Source organism: Pleurodeles waltl, chromosome 4_2 (genome assembly GCF_031143425.1).
Source record: "Pleurodeles waltl isolate 20211129_DDA chromosome 4_2, aPleWal1.hap1.20221129, whole genome shotgun sequence".
In the NCBI taxonomy this organism is placed as follows: domain Eukaryota; kingdom Metazoa; phylum Chordata; class Amphibia; order Caudata; family Salamandridae; genus Pleurodeles; species Pleurodeles waltl.
In genome coordinates this window covers 455,052,963-455,073,120 of record NC_090443.1, presented here as the reverse complement: position 1 = coordinate 455,073,120, position 20,158 = coordinate 455,052,963, and positions in this window count along the sequence as shown.

Here is a 20,158-nt window from a genome sequence, read left to right as displayed (position 1 = left end):
CACCATTGACTCTTCCACACTGTACCACAGAAAATTGGTTAAGTGTTAGACTATTTCCAAATATATGGATGCGGGCTCATTTCTACTCCTCTGCGTCAAAATAAATGACACCCAGACTGTATGCGTCAAAATTCTTTGACGGATAACAATAAAAACGGCCGCTATTTTAGGCAGGAAGTGATGTAATAAAATATCCTGTTTACAGACTATGTACAGTGGGATGACTATCACTTTCACTTTGCAGTCCGTGATTCTTCTAGACTGTGTGGCTGTGTTGAGAGTTTTGTCTGGTTAAATTGTGCTTTTGTCTCCTGTGTGGTCCATTACTTGTCATTTTGTGAATAAAATATTGTTGTTGTATCCTGTCTGAGTGTTTATTGTGTACAATTGTCTTGTATAGTATTGTCTTTGTTGTTTTTGGGCTTCTGTTGTGGGTAGTGATAGTTTGGGTATAGCTGGGTTATTTTAGTTGTTTAGTTTAAGTTTTTCATATTCTACATTCCCCCTATTCTCCTTTGTTCCCCTTTATCCCCTTTTTCCCTTTTTTCTGCTAAGATGTTGGGTAGGCCTCATCTTGGCAAGATGTGTGAGGAGGAGCTTGGTTTCATATGGCTGGTGTGCCATTTCCTCCCCCTTATGATTGAGGCAGGTGGGCGGGTGACACAGGGCTATCACAATGAGGCACGGATGCTCCGGTGGGGAAAGGTGTTGCATCACCTGCAACACATCTATCGGACCCCAAGGAATGACCACCAGCTGAAGCACCGCTGGGCTGACCTCATCTCCAGGGAGCAAGATCTGCTGGACCACCTGGGCATTGTGAATGGTGGCCCTGTTGGTGAGTACAAATCATGTACATGTGCACGATTAAATGCTCTGTAGTGACATCAGATGATTTGTACAATATCTGCAGGCAATGTTGTTGACTGTGTGGAATGCTTTGGAAACATACAGGGTCATTTATGTACTATGTTAAGGACCACATTTGCTAGCTGTTAGGAAGCAAGTGCTCTGCAAACTTACTGAATACTTTTGCTTAATGTAAGTTGGTGCCACCTTTGTGTCAAACAGCAACACAAATCAGGAGCCAATTATGTATAGATATAGGTCACATTTGCCTGTGAGGTATAGATTTTCCAAATCATTCCCAACATTTGTTGACGCAACAGCTAGACTGACTTCTGAAACACTACATGAGACTGAAAATGAGTGCAGGCTTCACGTCAATTGGTGATCGCAATGTGGCCCAAACGTATGTCTCATGTGTGTCTGGTGAGTGTGTAAGGAAAGCAATCATGAAAATTCTAAAAATCTTTGGGATTATTGTGGCCCTTTGTCATTTCATATACACCTCAGATCTGGATTTGGAGACATAGGGGACAAGTTCAAGCTGCCCTCAGCTAACATCTTAGACTGGTATTTGGTGTTTGTTGCTCCACCTTTCATTTACGGATGGCTGGGGAAAGATATGCACATGGGTTCATATCTCTATGGTTGGTGCAACTCATCATAGCTGGGCCACATCAAATGAAGAAACTGTAACAACATGAGGGCTTACAACTGTCCCTGCCCCTCTGTACATTGTACCTGCGTGTCATAAATTTGTCATGGGCACATTTGCTGTTTGACTGGTAATGCACTCCTCAAGGAAAGTGGCTTTGGATGTCTCTCTTTGATACACATGATGAGACGAATACACTCCATTATTATGTCTGATTACTAATGAAGGAGCATGTTTGCCACCACATGAGAGTTAGGGCCACTGCATTTGTGCAGATTTGTGTGTAAAACTCACAGGAGACCCATGGTATGTACATGTTAGCTGTGCTATATCGGATGCAGCATCATCATGTTTGAGAGGCTTTACTTACTTATGTATTCTTACACATTGTATTTGTCTTTGGATTTGTTGGACAGTGCACAGAATTTGAGCACATTTCTCCCTTCCATGTCTTACAGGTGGACCCGCACCCTACACTGTTGGCGAGGTGGCTACCTTCGAGGACCCAGACAACTCCAGTAAGTGTTGATATGTCTGTTATGTGTTGTGTTTGCTGGTGATGTGTGATGGACTCCTGTGTGTTGAACACATAGCAAGGTATGATGCACTGGCCAATCATTTGTTTTGTTCCATGAGTGGGTTTTCATTTTATCACCATCTTTGAGTTGGCCAATCCTTATCCTCTTATCTTATTTAGGGATTCTAGGTCAGTCCTGCAGGCTCTGCAATGTGAATGGGGATGAGCCATGTGGATAGCGCTTGTATCAGCAAAAGTCGCACTGGACCTAATCTGTGATTTAGTCAGCCTGTCAGACCCACATTCTCCCAGAATGGGGCTGCTAAATGCTTACCCACAGACTTCTGCTTCCCTATTCACTAATGTACTTATTAAACTGTAGGTTGAACTTCCTAGCAGCATGTTAGCTCCACATGTAGTGCTACGAGTATGTGGCACTAGAGTGCAATGGCCTAGGTGTGCATGCAACTCATGGCCAGGGGTGTTCTTGCATCTCTGTGTTTGTTGTAAGTCATGGCTTACTGGAAGTATATGATGCGGACAAAGGTCTGCATTTCCAGACATGTGTGGCGCTGGGATTGGTCAAGGGTTTGCTGTCTCCTATTTGTAGATACACGTAACCTGTGGTGTGTGTGTAGAGCCAAACACATGTCCAGCTTTCCTAAGCTTCCTGGGTTTCCGTGTTGTTTGCAATTGTTAGTTGTTAGTCCACCCCCCAACCCTCAAACACAGGCATGGGTTTGTGAATACTGTACCTAGGACTGATGATACAAGTTTGGTACACTGACATGAAAAGTCAGTGTATCTTTTGTCTGAACCTAGTATACACACTCATTTGTCCCACATGAGTACTATACTAGCAAGTCTATTTACAACTTGCAGTTCATGTGGCCCTAGATTTCTATCCCGTACAATGACATTTGTAGCCCTGGCATTGGTGGAGGATGTGCTGCATGATTGTTAGCTGACAACTGGCAGAACTTTGATGCCAAAACATGCCAGTTGTTACCCATCTTGTAGGGTTTGATGTGCTATGTGTCATAGAAGCTTTGTAGGCTGGCCTGCCATGTACTTCCTCAGGGATAATCAATGATCTGTATGATGATATGAGCTGTTACAAGTACAGTAGATGTATTGTCTGATTTACTTCTTGTGGCATTTCAAACAATGCAGTTTCTAATGCTAGTTTTTCTATTTATCTTTACAGCTGCGAATATGACACCCATTCAGGTGCGGGAATTCCAAAGGCGGGCAATGAGGTATCAGCATATACTTCAGGTAGAGTCTGGGTACTGAAGAATGGCCCGCAGATACCGGCACAAACGGGCCTCCGGAGCCTGGAGGGCATTCCCACAGGGTGGCCCTTCTTTGCTCCCCACAGCCACCACCAGCACCACCACCACTACCACCCAAGTGGCACCACCAACAGCTGGGACCGTTGCGGCAACCACCTCAGCAAGTGCTCCAAGCCCTAGCACAGCACCACCTGCAGGGCAGCCCACAGCCATGGACACTATATGGCCCCACACTTCCTCAGCTGGCACCCAGACCACCCCAGCTACATCTATTGATCCTGCTGCTTTTGTTGAGATGCATCGTAAATTGGACCGTGTCCTGCAAAAAATGAGTCGCCTGCGGCAGGATGTGCGACATGTTAACCGGCGGGTGCGGTCAATCAAGCGGACCCTCCGGAGGGCCAACCTATAGACATGTTGACGGACATGATTCCCTCCCCTCCCTCCTCTTTCCTTATTTTTATACTTTGTGAGTTTAGGGGGCTTAGTGTTAGGTTAGTATAGGCTGTTAGTTTAGTTAGTGTTAGTGGGTGAAGGTTGGGGGTCCTGATTATTTCTCCTGTTTCTTTTTGAGTGTGTGGGTGGGTGGGTGCGGGGCAATGTTGGGGTTCTTGTGTGTTTAAAAAAATATATAAAAATAAAAAAATTACAAACAAATATATAATTGTTTAGTATAGGATAGTATGTGTTTAGGTTAGTATCTGTTGTCCTCCATGTGTCCCGTCTCATAAGGGGGGTTGGGGATTGATGTTTAGAACGTTTCGTTAAATGTGATAAGTAAGTTTAGCTTAGGTTAGTTGGGGACAGTTGTGGGTAATGAGTTTTTAGGGTAGATTAGGGTAGGTAAGGCTTTTCCCTGAGTTTTCACTTCTGTTTTTACGGTTTAATAAATATGTAGTAAACCCTTTACAGTATGCGTGACATGCTTGTAGATCAGGGCCTTGGCCTGAGTGTACCTGATTTCTTTTGTATTACAATTTGTGTCCCATGCTACAAACAAATCCCAAATAAGCTGTAACATTGGCAGGTACCACAAAGCTACCTTGCAAAGATTAGACCATTCATTGCACCCACCAATCACAGTGACTATGGATCCCAACGTGTATTTTTCAATAAGTATGTTTTCAATGTCACATACAGTGCTTCCAGATTTAGTATTGGGGACACTGTGTTATGTCTCACTGCAGTCTGATGTTCAAGGAAACCCTTATAAGGTGAGTTTTAGTAAGCACTCTTCAGGTATAGTGTTCATAACTCACGTAGATCATTTGTTACAGTGTTCAGCATGATTACTTATTTAGATGTAAACTCAGACACCTCCATTCATGCAGTTTGGTGACTGTTTGCTTAGATTTGTGGGCAATGTTATATGTGTTAGTTTTGCATGGAGGCAACATTTTGAAGGCACTATTTTATGGCTTAGATATCCCTTGAGGAAGCAATATTCTGTCCAACACAGCAGTATGGTGTATAGTTTCTCTATTCATCAGATATCTCCCTCAGGAACGGCAGAGTATGGTAGAATCCAGGCCACTGTGCATAGTTAGCAGACTACATTATTTCAGGACAGTTGTATTGAAAAGCTAAGTAATTTGACAGGAGGCAAAATTCAGTGGTCTACTGCACGGCTGATGTGTCACATTACACAGAGACAAAGTGGTTGTGTAAGTGCTATTTATTGAAAAGTGCTGTAGTGCTATATATACATTTTAAATAATTGTGAGTCCATTATAGTGACACCTTCCATTGTGATTCTACACAAGTGCTAAAGAACATGTCATTGGACATGCTGGGGTGATGTGTCAGACAGTGCAGAGGGACAGGATTTGCCAATGAGTTAGTGAGAGACAATCACAAGGCAGGCTGACAAGATAGACAGTGGTTTGCAGAACAGTGCTTGAGTACAGTTGTTGCAAGACTGGCATGTTACGAAGCGCAGGACCTTGGTAATAGGTGGCCATGTGTCAGGGACTAGTGCTTCCGGGTACTTTTACGTGTGAAGGTGATCTGTTCCATGTCTTCATCTTCTGGTGTGTGTGTTGCCTCCTCTGTCCTTGGTGGTGGTGGTTGTGAAGGGGCAACACACACCTTAGTGTTTGAAGACGTGGAGTCAGACATCCCGGTAGCTGCTACCTGTGGGGGTCTTAAGGGCAGTACTACTGCAAGGAGGATCTGCTGGTTCTTGAGGATAGCAGCCACATCACGATGGTAGGCAGCCAGGTCGGCCCTGTGGGGGTCATGATTGCATTTGTGCATGCAGTGGAAGGTTTGGGGTGCAAGGTGTTGTAGCAACTCCCTTACTGCAGTGGTGAATTCCTTTACAGTTTGTTGTAGTCCTTGCAGGATGGATGTTAGTGCTTGCATGGCTGCTGCCTGATCTGCAGATGACATCATGCACAAACGTATCCCCTCTAGACTGGCTGGCATATTTTGCATCCCCACCCACACCTCCTTGGCCAGCTCCCGCTGTACTCCGACTACAGTTCTCTCAAAGCTGGTGCCTGTGTCGTCTGAGTCCTCAGCTGTATTGGAGCTGGCAGGTCTTACAATTGGGGTTGTGGGTGGGTCCTCTGTGATGCCTGCTTGCTCTGTGCTCCTCCTTGTGACTGAAGGTGGGGGGTCTGGAGGGTTCCAAGGACATCTTGTAGGGTCTGATGGCTGATGTTTGTCAGCTCGTCATCCATGTCATCAGGGTAGTCCTGGACAGGCATATCCGCAGGAGATCCATCGTTCTCTGCAATGAAATAGGGTACAATTAGTGTTTCTGTGTTGTGGCAGTAGTGATGTGACATGCCTGCCTTTGATGATTTCACATTGTGATCTTGGTTCCTGTTCATTGATCCAGTCTTTCAGATGGGCATTCTCCCAGGCCTATGCCCCACCTACATGTCAAATGTACTGTGGTAAGTTATTAGACTTGTCGGCATCATCTCCTCTAGGTGTTGGTTTTGGCCAAATAGTGAATTGCCATCTTCTTGTCCTACTCAGCCCTCCCCTACTTCCATTCTCATGGTGAGTCCTTTCACTGGCTGTGGGTTCACTGATGGCACTAGCAGCACACTTAACAATCTGGAACTGCCCCAGTCTCTGATCTTTCACATCCACTTATATGTAGTTGAAATGTAGTGTGTACTATGCATAGCATTGTTATGGCACGATATGGATGTCAGCATTGGTAATGTGTACTGCTGATGTAGGGGAATGTGTGGTACATTGGATTGCCCTGATAGTCGTAGCAGGTGTATTTCAGTGACCAGTTACATGTGTCCTCCCCCCTCAATGCTGTTGTCTGAGCAGTATGACATTTGGGATGTTGCATTGTGACCAGGTACAGGATGGACCCTGCCATATGCAGCATGGGTATGACCTTAGTGCTGTGTAGCTCCTAATGTTGATGACATAGGCTGATGTTTGCGGCAACTATGGGCATTCACATTTGAAAGGACTGGAACATTTGTCTTGTTTCAGGTGATTGTTAACGTTGTCATCCTAAACCCGCTACTTTAGGTGTGTATGATCCATGGGGGGGATGTTACTGCCATTGGCTACTTGACCAGCACACACAGCGGAGGTGGTAGTGGCAACTGTTGTCACTGTTACATTCCAGTTGTTGGTATGGCTAGAGGTTGTTAACTGGGCCCTAGCTAATGTAGGGGGTATAGTGGCTGATGTGTGACAGGATGTCAGTTTGACGTTGTGCTCTTCCCTCCTTGCGTGGCTTTACCTTTGCTACATCATCGGCATGGCATCATACCCCCATGGAACTGTTGTTGGTGTTGTGTGATGGTGTGCCCCAGCTTTTCTCTGTACAGGCCATGCCCCCGTGCCGACCCCCTTTACCCATTCCACTCCCTGAATATCATGACTTACATGCATTAGTAGGTGTGTCCATCCCCCCTGCTTACAGTTAACATTAGTGCATTTTAATTCCCCATTCGACTTACCCTGCATGTGCGTTGTCTCCTGGTAGTCTGCGCTGTCCTGTACTTGGATCCCTGTGACGATCTCCTCAGGGATGATGGCTGTGACCATCTCCTCCATGTGGTCCAGGGACTCCTGGTGTGCTGAACTCCCACCTACAGTCTGCAGTGCTGCCTTCTTCTTCCTGGCCATTTTTTCCTTGGACCTGCGCTTGCAGTCATGCCAGCGTTTCTTGCACTCAATGACTGTTCTGCATACTTTTGCCACACTGTTAATCTTGGCAACAATTTGTTGCCATATAGCCTCTCTCCTACTGATTGGCAACTTTGAGGTGACAAAAAGTTGGTGCTGGTGTTCCGTCACCTCTTTAACCAGGATTTCCTGTTCCTCTACACTGAAGCAACACTTTCTTTTCTTCTTCTCCCTGTCCTGGTTCTTGTGTGGGTCCTCCTGGCTGTTTCCTGGTCTGTTGTCATCTTCCTGGGGTCTGTACAAGCATCTAGGATCCATTTTGGCTCTCCTATGCTGAAATGTCTGTGTTTGCAAGGATTTATGATGCAATTGCGTCACAAAATGATGCATATCCGGTTTGTGGTGTCGTAAATCGGCCCACAGTCATTTCTGCCACGTTAACGTAATTTTCCTTTACGACGTGACGCTGCGGTGTGCGTAAAAAAAAAAGACTTACACCTGTGGTTTGCGCCGCTATGCGTTAAAGTATAAATTTGACGCCCGCACGGCGCACAGAAATGGCGTTAGCTGGCGGTAATATTTTTGACGCAAAACTGCGTATTCATATCAGTGCCACCTATGTTTGCCTATATGGGAACATCTGAAGGTCATATAAGTCTATGTATGATCATGTGAAACATATATTTTTATTAGTGGAAAGTTGACTTTTGTGAATACTCCAATACAAGATACCAGGCCTGTACCATTGAAGTGGTACATGTGTGCTGATAATTCAGACATATGTGTGAAAGGCACAAACTTGGTACATACAATTGACTACATGTTTGTTGTAACTGTTATATACAATGGCATACAACTATATAGCAGGGTTGGTGTCAGGCAGTGATGGCACCCTAGTCTCTGTTGCTCCTGTGGTACTTTGTGTGCCCACACAGACCCATGGTTGCATGTATTGACACAGGTTAATGGTCCTTAACTCAGCTAAGTCCACTGTGCACCAGCATCAGGTCCCTGACTGTGTCAAGAGTCAATGTAGCCTCAGCAGGGGAGTTAGGAGGTGGAAGGCAGGAATCTACCTTCATTATGATAGCTCTTCACCAATGCATTGCAGAGTCCCCTGCAGACATACACCTGCACAAATGTGATCCCATGGCCTGGCATGTTTTGTTTCCTTTGGGGTACTTAATGTCAGGCTTGCCCTATCATGTACAGGGGACTAGCTGCTTGTTCGTGTACGACTTATCTCATCATTTTGCGTTTGTGTGGTTGGGAAGCGGGGGTGACAGACACACTGGGAGAGGACACAGGGGACGTGTACATGGCAGTGGGGGTGGTGACTGCACGTGTGTGGACTGGTGTGGAGGGTGTGCTGGTGATGGGTGCAATGGCTGATGGTGGTGTGCTTGCAGGTGTGTGTGGAGACGTCACAGGGAGGGAGGAGGGAGACGAGGAGGTGGGGGACACAGAGGAGGTAGTGGCTGTTGGCATGTCTGCATCTGGATGTTGCTTGGGTGAATGCTTGTGTGTCCTGTGGTGCTTATGTCTGGATGAGCTGCCCTTGGGTGTTGAGGTGTGTGCAGGCTGGTCTGTAGGTGTGGATGGGATAGGCAGAGGAACAGGGGAGTGGGACTGGGTGGAGGGAGTCAGAAGAGGGAGGCTGGAGACAGGGACAATCGCTGCCGTCAGTGCTGAGGCCAGAGCGTTGAACGATCGTTGATGGGCAGCCTGACCCGAATGAAGGCCCTCCAGGTATGCATTGCTTTGATGCACCTCCCTCTCCACACCCTGGATGGCATTCAAAAGGGTAGACTGCCCAACAATGATGGTCCTCAGGAGGTCAATGACCTCCTCACTGAGGGCAGCAGGGGTGACTGGGGCAGGGCCTGAGGACCCTGGGGCGAAGGAGATGGCCGGCTTCCTGGCCTTGCGGGCACGGGCCGAGGGCCGAGGGGCTGCTGGGAGGGCGGAGCTTGTGCGCTGGGTGGCGGCTGTTCCTGTTTCTGCAGTAGGCACGGATGTTGCCGCCACCGCAAGGGAGCTCCCTTCCGAGGACGTGTCGGTGTCGCTGCCGTCTCCACGGGTCCCCGTGGTGGAGCCCCCCTCGCCCTCCGTCTCACTGGTCATGTCGGAGTCCGTTGCATGGCCCTCCGGGGCCATGTGAGATGCAGCTCCCTCTTGCGCCGATGCCACTTCTCCTCCGCCTGATGATGCTAATGCACACATTCACAGAAAAACAAAGAAAATGGGGGGGGTGGAAAACATAAAGACAAGTTGAGTGCATGCATTGGGGACACCGTTGGCGGAGAGGACAGACACAGAAGCCCCCTGCACTACTCTGCGCACTTGGGGTACACTACTCATTCACTGGGACATGCCCTACAAGCCTATGGGCGACAACTGCCCACACAGTATACACTGGTCCATGAATCACGTTACTAGGCACCCTACAGAGGTGGGGGGCGGGGGCACAGGACCATACTTCACGGATGGGCCTATCCTACAGAAATCGCCTTGGCCTAGGGATACCCACAGCCCTCCTCCCCCACCCAGGCACCTCCACTGCGCGCAAAATAGCTGAATGTGCTGGTACTCACCCCCTTGTGTCTGCTGTGATGTCCTCAAGCGCCCATCTAAATCGGGGTAGGTCACCGCCAGGATCCGGGACATCAGGGGGGTCAAGGTATGACTGGCACCCCTCCTAGGTTGGGAGGCCATCCCCAGCAGAGCCTCCGCGGTCTTCCTGCTCCCGCGGCGGATGTCCTCCCACCTCTTGCGGCAGTGGCTGCCCCTTCTGGTGTGGACCCCCAGGGCCCGGACATCCTTGGCGATGGCACGCCAAATGTCAATCTTCTGATGGGCGGTGACCTATGTGACATGTACAGGGGGGGAAGAGAAACATCATCACTTTTCTGCATGCTCGATGTGAGTGGCCACCCCTCCCCAACCTTGCCATGTGGCACATGCTCTCATCTGTCGTGCCATGCATTCGTCATTCGCTGCCCTCCCCTCCATCCTCCCCACTCAGCCCAGGCATTGGGCACTATGCATTGCCCCCCGTGTACTCACCTGTTGGTCTGGAGGCCCGTAGAGTAGCGCATACTGGGGGAGGACCCCGTCCACGAGCTTCTCCAACTCCTCGGAACTGAAGGCGGGGCCCTTTCCCCAGTCGCAGCAGCCATTGTCACTTCCAGACCGAGGTCACAGCAGCACTTGCAGTATAGGTCCTCTCCTGTGGATGCTCAGGTCTCGTGTGGTCAAGCAGAGAGAAAATGGCGGTTACGGCCGCGGCGGTGTGTGCCGCGGCGGTGCGTGCCGCGGCGGTGCGTACCGCGGCGGTGCGTACCGCGACAGCCGGCGCTCACCGCCATTGGCTCCTGAAACCCATAGGGTTCAATGTTGTCCAATGCGACTTTGCGCCGCGGACTGCGACCGCCTACCACCACGGTGTGCCACGCTTGCGCAATTACCTCACTTCACATTGTCACACTTCACAGGTCAGGCAGCCGCCATTTCAAGGGCCCACATGGCTTCATTCCTACGGCGTCACACATGGCTAGGCCTTGCACCGACAATCATACTAGCCATTCAATCCCGAGAGATACGTGTACTGGGCAAGCTGTGGGCACTTACCTGTGGGATGCTTGACTCTGTGCTCCATGTTGTCCTTCCTAGGCATCGTCCGCTGGGACTTGCGAGGAGACGGAGGAATCTTCCCGTGTACAGACCGCTGGTGGACCTGTCGACAATGGAAGAAAGACACGTCATACTCACCTACAGACTCAACCGTGCCACTATACAGGAACTGTGTGCCCAGCTGGAGATAGACCTGATGTCACCCATCCGCCAACCCACAGGGATTCCGCCTCTAGTGCAGGTGCTGTCAGTACTGCATTTTTTGGTAAGTGGATCATTTCAAACTACCGTGGCCATTTCATCTGGGATGTCTCAGCTTATGTTTTCAAAGGGGTTGTCCAGAGTGTTGTCTGCCCTGATGAAATACATGCAGAGCTACATCATTTTCCCTGAGGTGGGTGACTTGCCTACAGTGAAGGGTGATTTCTATGCCCTTGGACACATTCCCAATATCATTGGTGCCATTGATGGTACCCATGTGGCTTTGGTTCCCCCAAAAGACGATGAGCAGGTGTACAGGAACCGTAAAAATTATCATTCGATGAATGTCCAGGTGGTCTGTTTGGCTGACCAGTACATCTCCCATTTAAATGCCAAGTTCCCAGGGTCAGTGCATGACGCGTACATCATGCGAAATAGCAGCATCCCTTATGTGATGGAACAGCTACAGAGACAGCGTGTGTGGCTCATTGGTGACTCTGGTTACCCAAACCTTGGCTATTGACCCCAGTGAGGAATCCCAGGACCAGGGCAGAGGAACGGTACAATGAGGCCCATTGGCGGACTAGGAGGGTGATTGAGCGGACCTTCGGCCTCCTGAAGGCCAGGTTTAGGTGCCTGCATATGACTGGTGGATCCCTAATGTACTCACCAAGGAAGGTGTGTCATATCATCGTGGCCTGCTGCATGCTTCACAACCTGGCTTTGCGACGCCAGGTGCCTTTCCTGCAGGAGGATGGTCCAGATGGTGGTGTTGTGGCCGCTGTGGAGCCTGCGGAGAGTGAAGAGGAGGAAGACGAAGAGGACGACACAGACAACAGGGACAGAGTGATACTGCAGTATTTCCAGTGACACACAGGTAATAATCTACTCCAACATTGTATAATATCTGTAACTGTAGTGGCTCTCTACTGTCTGACCTTTCACCCCAATGTATGGTAACTTAGTTGTGTATATCACTTCCTATTTCAGTGATCTGATCCCCACGGAGTGCCCTCTGGTTTTTTTCCCCATGGACTACCGCTGTGTGACACTGGTATGTTGTCATCACAATGTAACTAGAAATGTTTTGTTGGGTATATCGAATACATTTGGTTTAAATAAATAGATAGCAGAATCCAGTTGGTTAATGTGCAATAATTGTGTTTATTGAAGTTTTAAAATAGGTGTATGGTTCAAACAGGGTGATGGTGGAGGCATGTCCATGGCAGTGTTCAGACTGTCGTTCCTACAGGTCCATTGTCCATATGCCTGTGGAAGGTGGAGCAGGGGCAGTTCAAGGTTGGACAGGGTAAACAAGTGGGACAGTGGGATGACATCCGGGGGTTTCCGTGCATGGCGGGGGTCTTGACCTCCTACTCTGTCTTCTTCCTCGATCTCAGGCCTTTCTTGCGGGGTGGTTCTTGTTCTGCAGGGGGTGGGGTCCGGGAGGGCCGTTGCTGTTGTGTCGGGGCCTCCTGACCACTAGCGCCGGCAGAGGTGGTGGGCTGTTCTTCCTCCATGCTAGTGGCAGGGGCCCTTTGGGGGGCCACATGGTCCCGCAATGTGGTGACAATCTGGTTGAGTGCCACCACGATTGTACCCATTGCGAAACTGATGGTGCGCAGTTCTTCCCGGAACCCCATGTACTGGCCCTCCTGCATGGCCTGGATCTCCTGGAACCTGGCCAGGACCGTCGCCATCGTCTCTTGGGAGTGGTGGTAAGCTCCCATGATGGTGGTGAGGGCCTCTTGGACAGTGGGTTCCCTAGGCCTGTCCTTCCTCTGTCGCACAGCAGCCCTCCCAGTTCCTCTTTGTTCCTGGGCCACTGTCCCCTGGACGGTGTGCCCACTACCAGTGCCCCCAGGTCCCTGTTGTTGTTGGAGTTGTGGGTTACCCTGGGTGCCCTGTACTGGTAGATACACCGCTGCTTGACCTGTCCTGGAGACAGAAGCATGGACCCGCTGGGTGGGTGCTGTGCTGGTGTTTCTTGAGGGGGTAGGTCTGCTGTGGCCTGGGGCTGACTGAGGGTAACCGACTGTCCAGAGGTCCCCGATGGTCCGGGCTGGTCATCAGGTTCTAGGTCGACAGAGCTGCTGTCATCACTGGGGGCCTGTTCTGGGGGTGGGATGGACAAATCGGGACCCTCCTGGCCGGTCTGTTGGCGTTCGGGCCCTGCAGGGGTAAAAGAATATGGTTATTGATTTTGTATGTGTGCCGTGGCGTGCGATTTGTGGGTGCCCTTGTCCCCCAGTGCTGGCAGTCCCATGTGGGAGGAGTTGTGAGGGTGGTTTGTGGGGGGGGATGGATATGTGCAGTGGTCATGCTTAGGTGATGGGTGTCCATGGTTTGTGTTGGCATTCAGGGGTTTGGGTTGGGTTGGGTGGGTTGTGCTGGTGAGACATTAGCAGGGAGGATATGTGCTGGGGGGTTGGGGGTGAGGGTGGGCTGTGGGTTGGCATGCTGGTGGTTGGGGGGGGTGAAGTAGTTGAGATTCGACTTACCAGAGTCCATTCCTCCGCCTACTCCAGCGAGGCCCTCAGGATGCAGGATGTTCAAGACCTCTTGCTCCCATGCTGTGAATTCGGGTGGAGTGGGTGGGGGTCCGCCGCCAGTCTTCTGCACAGCGATGTTGTATCTTGACACCATCGACCGCACCTTCCCCCGTAGGTCGTTCCAGCGCTTTCGGATGTCTTCCCGATTTCTGGGATGCTGTCCCACAGCGTTGACCCTGTCGACGATCCTTTGCCATAGCTCCGCCTTCCTGGCTATTGTGGTGTGCTGCACCTGTGTGCTGAAGAGCTGGGGCTCTACCCTGATTATTTCCTCCACCATGACCCTGAGTTCTTGGTCCGAGAACCTGGGGTGTCTTTGGGGTGCCATGGGGTGGTGTGGATGAGGTGTGGGGTGGTGTTTGTGGTGATGAGTGTAGTGGTGTGTGGTGTTTTGTGCGTAGATGTGGTGTGGGTGATGATGTTGGGTTCCTGTGTGTGTTGCGGTTTGCATTCCCTGTGCTCTCTCTCTGTGTATTGCGCCGTGTCTCTGAATTTCGCTTTGTGGGGGTTTGTGGGTGTTGTGGGTGTGTGTTTTATATGGTGATGGGTGTGTGGGAGTGGTGTTTGTATGTGTATCAGGTGTGTGTATTTGGAATTGTCCAATGTGGCTATGTTTTGTAAAGGTGTGGGTATTTTGAATGCGGCGGTGTGTACCGCCAATGGAATACCGCGGTTGAAAGACCGCCGCGTGGATTCGTGGATCGTAATGGCATGGGCGTGTTTGTGTTGGCGTGACGGTGGAGGTTTGGTCATCTCCAGGTTATCGCTGACCGCTGATGAGGCGGGCTTCAGTGGATGTCGGGTTTTTGGCGGTTTGGCAGTTGTGGGTCAGAATGACCGTGGCGGTTTACCGCGGCCGCGGCGGGATGATGGCGGTCTTCTGACCGGCGGTTTGTGCCTTTTACCGCCAGGGTCAGAATGACCCCTTAGTGTCCCTATGTGGCAGATTATGCCTGTTCCAGTAATCATGTATTCAGGAGAGAGATTCACACACTGGGAATACTAGCTAAATAGGTGCAGTGGATGCTCCAAGGTTCCTAGACATGATTTATCCCAGATACTTTCAACATCTACACAAAGCAGGTGTTAGGAAGGACCAAACCATAGTTTTGAATGGGTCCCTATGTACTGTGCATGAAATGGCCAGGTATGTTGTCAGTTCTCCTACAGAGTATAACTATGGCATCCATTATCTTGCCACTATTGCACCTACTCTGCACCATGGTACGCCATTTATTGTATACGGGCCCACATGGTGGCAGTAGGGTGCGGCAAAGGGGCACAATTACAGTGGTGCTGTCGTCGCTGCTGCACCACTTTCCTGATACGTGGCCTTCAGTCCATTTACTTTAGACCTGCAGAAGAGTGATGTTCTGGGACTTTGAACCTATTTTGGGTGCTGTGTACCATGACACAAGTGTTGTGTCCTATTTGTAGCATGTGATTCCCACCCCTTTTCCCTTGAAAAAGCTCCCTTGAACAAAGTTGTGTTATTGGCGGTTGCTGGCTGGCATACATATCTGCATGTTGATCATTGGTACAGTGTGGCACAGTTGTATGGTATGTTTAGTGATGTATGCCTGCATTTTCAGACATCTGTGTGACAGGAGAGGAAATTATGTGTTTTTCTACAATGCTCGGCAGCGCATGACCAGTCCTGCTAAGTCCCATGTCTCCTCATTCACATGTATCTTTGACCTCTCCCAGTACATTGTCAGCAGTCCAGCTGCCACAGTGCCCTGTTGGTACCCTGGTCTCATGTTAATGAGTTATGGAATTACTGGGTATGATTGTAGGTGTGCTGTGAGGTATCCATCACTACACATGGTCTTTCACGGCTGGTGATGTTGTATTCCTATGTGAGCAGCACAATGCACCAAACAGGTGAAGGTGGACACAATGGGTACGTCTGGTATGTTTAGGTGATATGTACTGTAGTTGTTATGGCAACACTTGGATAGCAGTTGATATTGGTACAGCTGGAGGCTTCTACACCATTATAAATGTGGGGCTGTGCCTGCATGCGACTTTCTTTATGTTGACATGGCCAATCCCACTCACATAGCTGAGCTATTCCTTGTTAGGTGTTATGTGTGTGGGATCTGTATTTAGTTGTCAACCAGTGGACACTTGTATTGGTTTGAGCCCAGCTTCTGTATGCAAAGGGGACATAGCTCCACCTGTCCTGAACGTGGTATGCTAGTCAGGTTGAGCCTGTATTATGTACATATGGGTGTATTTGTGTGTGACGTGAAATGAATGTAGTGTAGTGTGGCATGTAGCATATGTGTTGTTGTCTGTACATCTGTGCTCCCCTGTCCATGTGTGCTTAGTGTGGTGTATGTATTGTTTGTCCAACAAGGTTGGTGTGGTGTCTGTGTAATGATTGGTATGGTATCTTACCTGCGAGTCGGCCATTGCCGTATTGCCCATCCTGGAAATGCTCATTGATGGTGGAGAGCCGGAAACTGTAGGCATCATGGACACTGACGGGATATTTGGCTAGGATGTTTGTGAAGTGCCCACTGTGGTCCACAATGGTCTGCACATTTATAGAATGGGTGTGTTTGAGGTTCCTGTACAGGTGTTCCGTTGCAGCAGGTGGCATAAGTTGGACATGGGTGCAGTCCATTGCACCCAGCACATGTGGGAACCCAGCAATTTGGTCGAAACCTTGTTTGATCTCCTGCTGCAGTTGCTGGCTATTGGGGAAGCAGATGTGAATGGGTATGAGGTGGATGATTGCCTCCAGAACCTTTGGAAGGAAGTCTGAGCAGGATAGCTGGAAGATACCATCCACTTGTTTGCCAGTTGTCTGGAATGACCGTGATGCCAGCATATGGAGGACAGCCAGTTGTTTGGTCATGGGTGGAATAGTTGTTAGAGTTTCCAACTTTGCATTAATGTCTGGCGCAATGTGGTTCAGCAGGCGTGCAATGACTCCCGCTTCAGACGGCAGGTTCTAATTACATCTTGTTCCCTGAGCACAAGAAAGGTTGTGTACTGTTGAAATTTTCTCTCCGCCTTCTGCGCTGCCTTTGTGGCTGCTGTGGTGGTGTTTGGGGTTAATGTGGGGGTGCTGTTAGGACATGTTGTTGTCGATGTTGTCTACAGCGTGTGCCAAGCTGGAGCATTAACACATCCATGTTGTCCATAGGGTTGCCAATGCTCCTTCTGTGTATTTTCCTTATGTAGCAGTATGGAGGCCTCATTTTTACACCTGTTCTGAGCAGGCGTTAAAATTTGACGCTAATCGGGCTTTGTGTCATTTTTTGGGACTGGTTTCTTAACGAGCGCAGTGTTTGCGTAAGGCAGTAAATATAGTGCTGGAGGGTTAGCATCATTTTTTGGAAGGGAATGCCTACCTTGCATATAATAGTCACTACACAATGCAAGGTGGGGTGCTGCTTCCAAAAAATGACACTACCTCTAATATTTTGTCACTAGATTGGTCTAGCAACAAGACATTATTATGGCTCTCGGTTAGTGCTGCTTTTGCGTCAGACAAAATGGTGCAAAGATGGAGTTAAGTTTTCTTGGGCTTATGTATAGGATTATGTACACACTAGCACTACACATATATACTAACACACTTATAAATACACTGATACATCCACTTACATTCAAATCCAAACAGTAAAACAAGGATGCGTGTATTTATATATGCAATTAAACTCTCAGGCATGATACATATGCTCACATACTCAGGGTTGCAGTTATATATAGATGTTGGAAAGTGGATTATTGGTAAGAGCAGGTAAGTACCTACACTTAGCAATAGGTCACTAACCTCCACTTAGGTCCAGTTAGGTCTCAGTAAATTAAATCCATCTTAACCCTTGGTAGTTTGGCAATGAGCGACAAGGCTTAACTTAGGAGAAAAGTGTGTAAGGCATTTAAAAATCACAAAACAGTAAATAAGTAAATGACAAAACACAATAAAAATCCACCACCAATTTATAAAAATAAAAATAGGTTATATTTTTATCTTTAAAATGATTAAAATCAGATAAGGGGAACCAGAGATAATAATTTTTTAAGAATGACTGTTTTCTAGCGCATAGAAATGAAAAGCGCCATTCTGGTAATCTGGTTGCACCTCGACTGCGGCAAAATTAAAGTTTGAGGCCGACCGCGATAGAGGATTGCTCAGCTGCAGCAAGCGGGAGGCCTCAGTCTAAAGTTTACCTTCGGACGTAGTGGTTTTCTTGACAATTTTCTTCCGCGGGATGAAGTCGCCAGTCCGCTCCAACCTCCTGGAGCCCTTCCTCAGATACACATCGCGGGGGCCCTCTGTGAAGATTTCTACGTTCAGACTTAGATGATTTTTCAAGATGAAAATTCTTCAACCGGGCCGAACCTTTATCTTGATCCGACATCCCTGAAGCCCTCTTCGGATACAGTGCTCTGGAGGTTCCGGTCAACTTTCTACATTCGGACATAGTCTCTTTTTGGAGATTTTCTTCAGTGGGATGAACCTGCAAGTCAGGCTGGGTCGTGGTTGAGGCAAGCCGGCTAGAGTTGCCACAGCGGGTCGGTCCCTTTATGAAGCTTTTTCCAAAAAGTTCTCCAAACTTCTCAAAACTTCTGGATCTTCTTCCAGAAGGTCTTTTAAGGTTCTTTTGGAGTCCACAGCCCACCCCAAAGTTCAGGAAGCTCTGAGTTGCTCCTTGAGGGTGCGGACTACAACTACCAGAATGCACCTGGCTCAAACTCCAAAACGGCCACTGGACAGTGGTCAGCTGGTCAGTTTCTTCAGGATTTGAGGCAGGGGACACTGGTTAGCAATTTTTCACCTGTAGCAAACAGGGAGTCCCTCCTTGAACCAGGTGAAGCCAGGCGTAGGTGGAGCTCAGGTGTGCAGCTGGTGTATTCCTTCAGAATGCAGTGTCCAGGTGCAGGTCAGCGGTCCAGCAGGGCAGACCTTCTTCTTTTGATGTTCTTTCTTGTAGATATCTGGTAGGAATCTGTTAGGGAAGCAAGGTGTGGGTGCAGCTCTGCCATATTTATCTTTGCTTCTGGGTGAAAAACACGTGGGTACTGGTTCTCCAATCAGATGCAGGGTCCTTCCCTCTTTGATGACTACTTCCTGGGAAGTGTGGCAAAAATCAAACCAGAGGAGAAACATTCTTCAAAAATCCATCATGGCTGAAAGGTAACATCTGGCTGAGCCCACCAACTGGTGTTGCTAAAAATCCCAAACACATCCCTCTCCTGTCCTCTCCTTATCTAATCAAGAGGGCACATAAGTGTCTGGGGTTGCAGGATGTGAAGGAGGTGCTGGGCTACTCCAAATGTACTTCCCTGCCTTTGAAGACAAGTTTGGCAGCCCTCCCCTTCCTGCTTCCCAATCTGCTGAGTTAGTTCTCCTCCCCCAGGCACATTATTTGTGTTCAGCCCAGGCCGCTTCACACCTCATCAAGGCATCTTGGACAGGCTGTCAGAGGCTAGCCAATCAGAGAATGGCAATCCAGAGCTGAAGTTTGCAACTTTTCAGGTTTACCTGAACTAGTAATATTAAATCCAACAATTGTAAGTTGTGGGATTTATTATAACAATTAATTTGAATCCAAACACGAGGTATCTGACACTTAAGGGGACTTTGTTAATTAAAATAAAGTCCCCCCATTTTCGCCTATGGAGGCCATTCACTACAACGAGGAAAAAACGAATTTGGTTGTTTTACCTCACCAGGGCTTATAAAACTATTTTATAAGGTCCCTGCTTATAGTTACATGGTATCCAACCCTAGGGGCACATAGGGCACATCTTAGGGGTGACTTATATGTAAACATAAGGTAGTTTAATACTTTAGAAGTGCTTTTAATTCCAAAAGTCAAATTCTCATTTAACTTTAATTTAAAAGCAGCCAGCAAGACAGGCCTGTCTTTAAAATGACCCTGCGCACCTCAGCAGTGCACCTTTGGGGGCACTACCTATACTGAGGTCCCTAAACCTAGATGCCCTACCATATACTAGGTACTTATAGGTAGATTGACATGGACAATTTCAATTAGCCTAATTTGCATACTCACTTTACACAGAACACAGACCTTGGAACTGGTTAGCAGTACCTAGGGCACATCAGAGTCAGGAAAACACCAGCAAAAAGTGATAATTGGGGGCAAAAAGTTAGGGGGCCTCTGCAATCAGCCCTGTTTTCTCACAATAGACTAATATACCTAGAGAAACATAATGTAGGTGAGAACATGCTGAAGAATACATTGATACACATTATACCGCATGTGATAACAAAGAAATGTGCACTGTTATTTAAACAGAAAACTAAAACATGTAGAGTGACAATATAGTGGTGCAATTTTTTTTCATTGATATGGTTATAAAA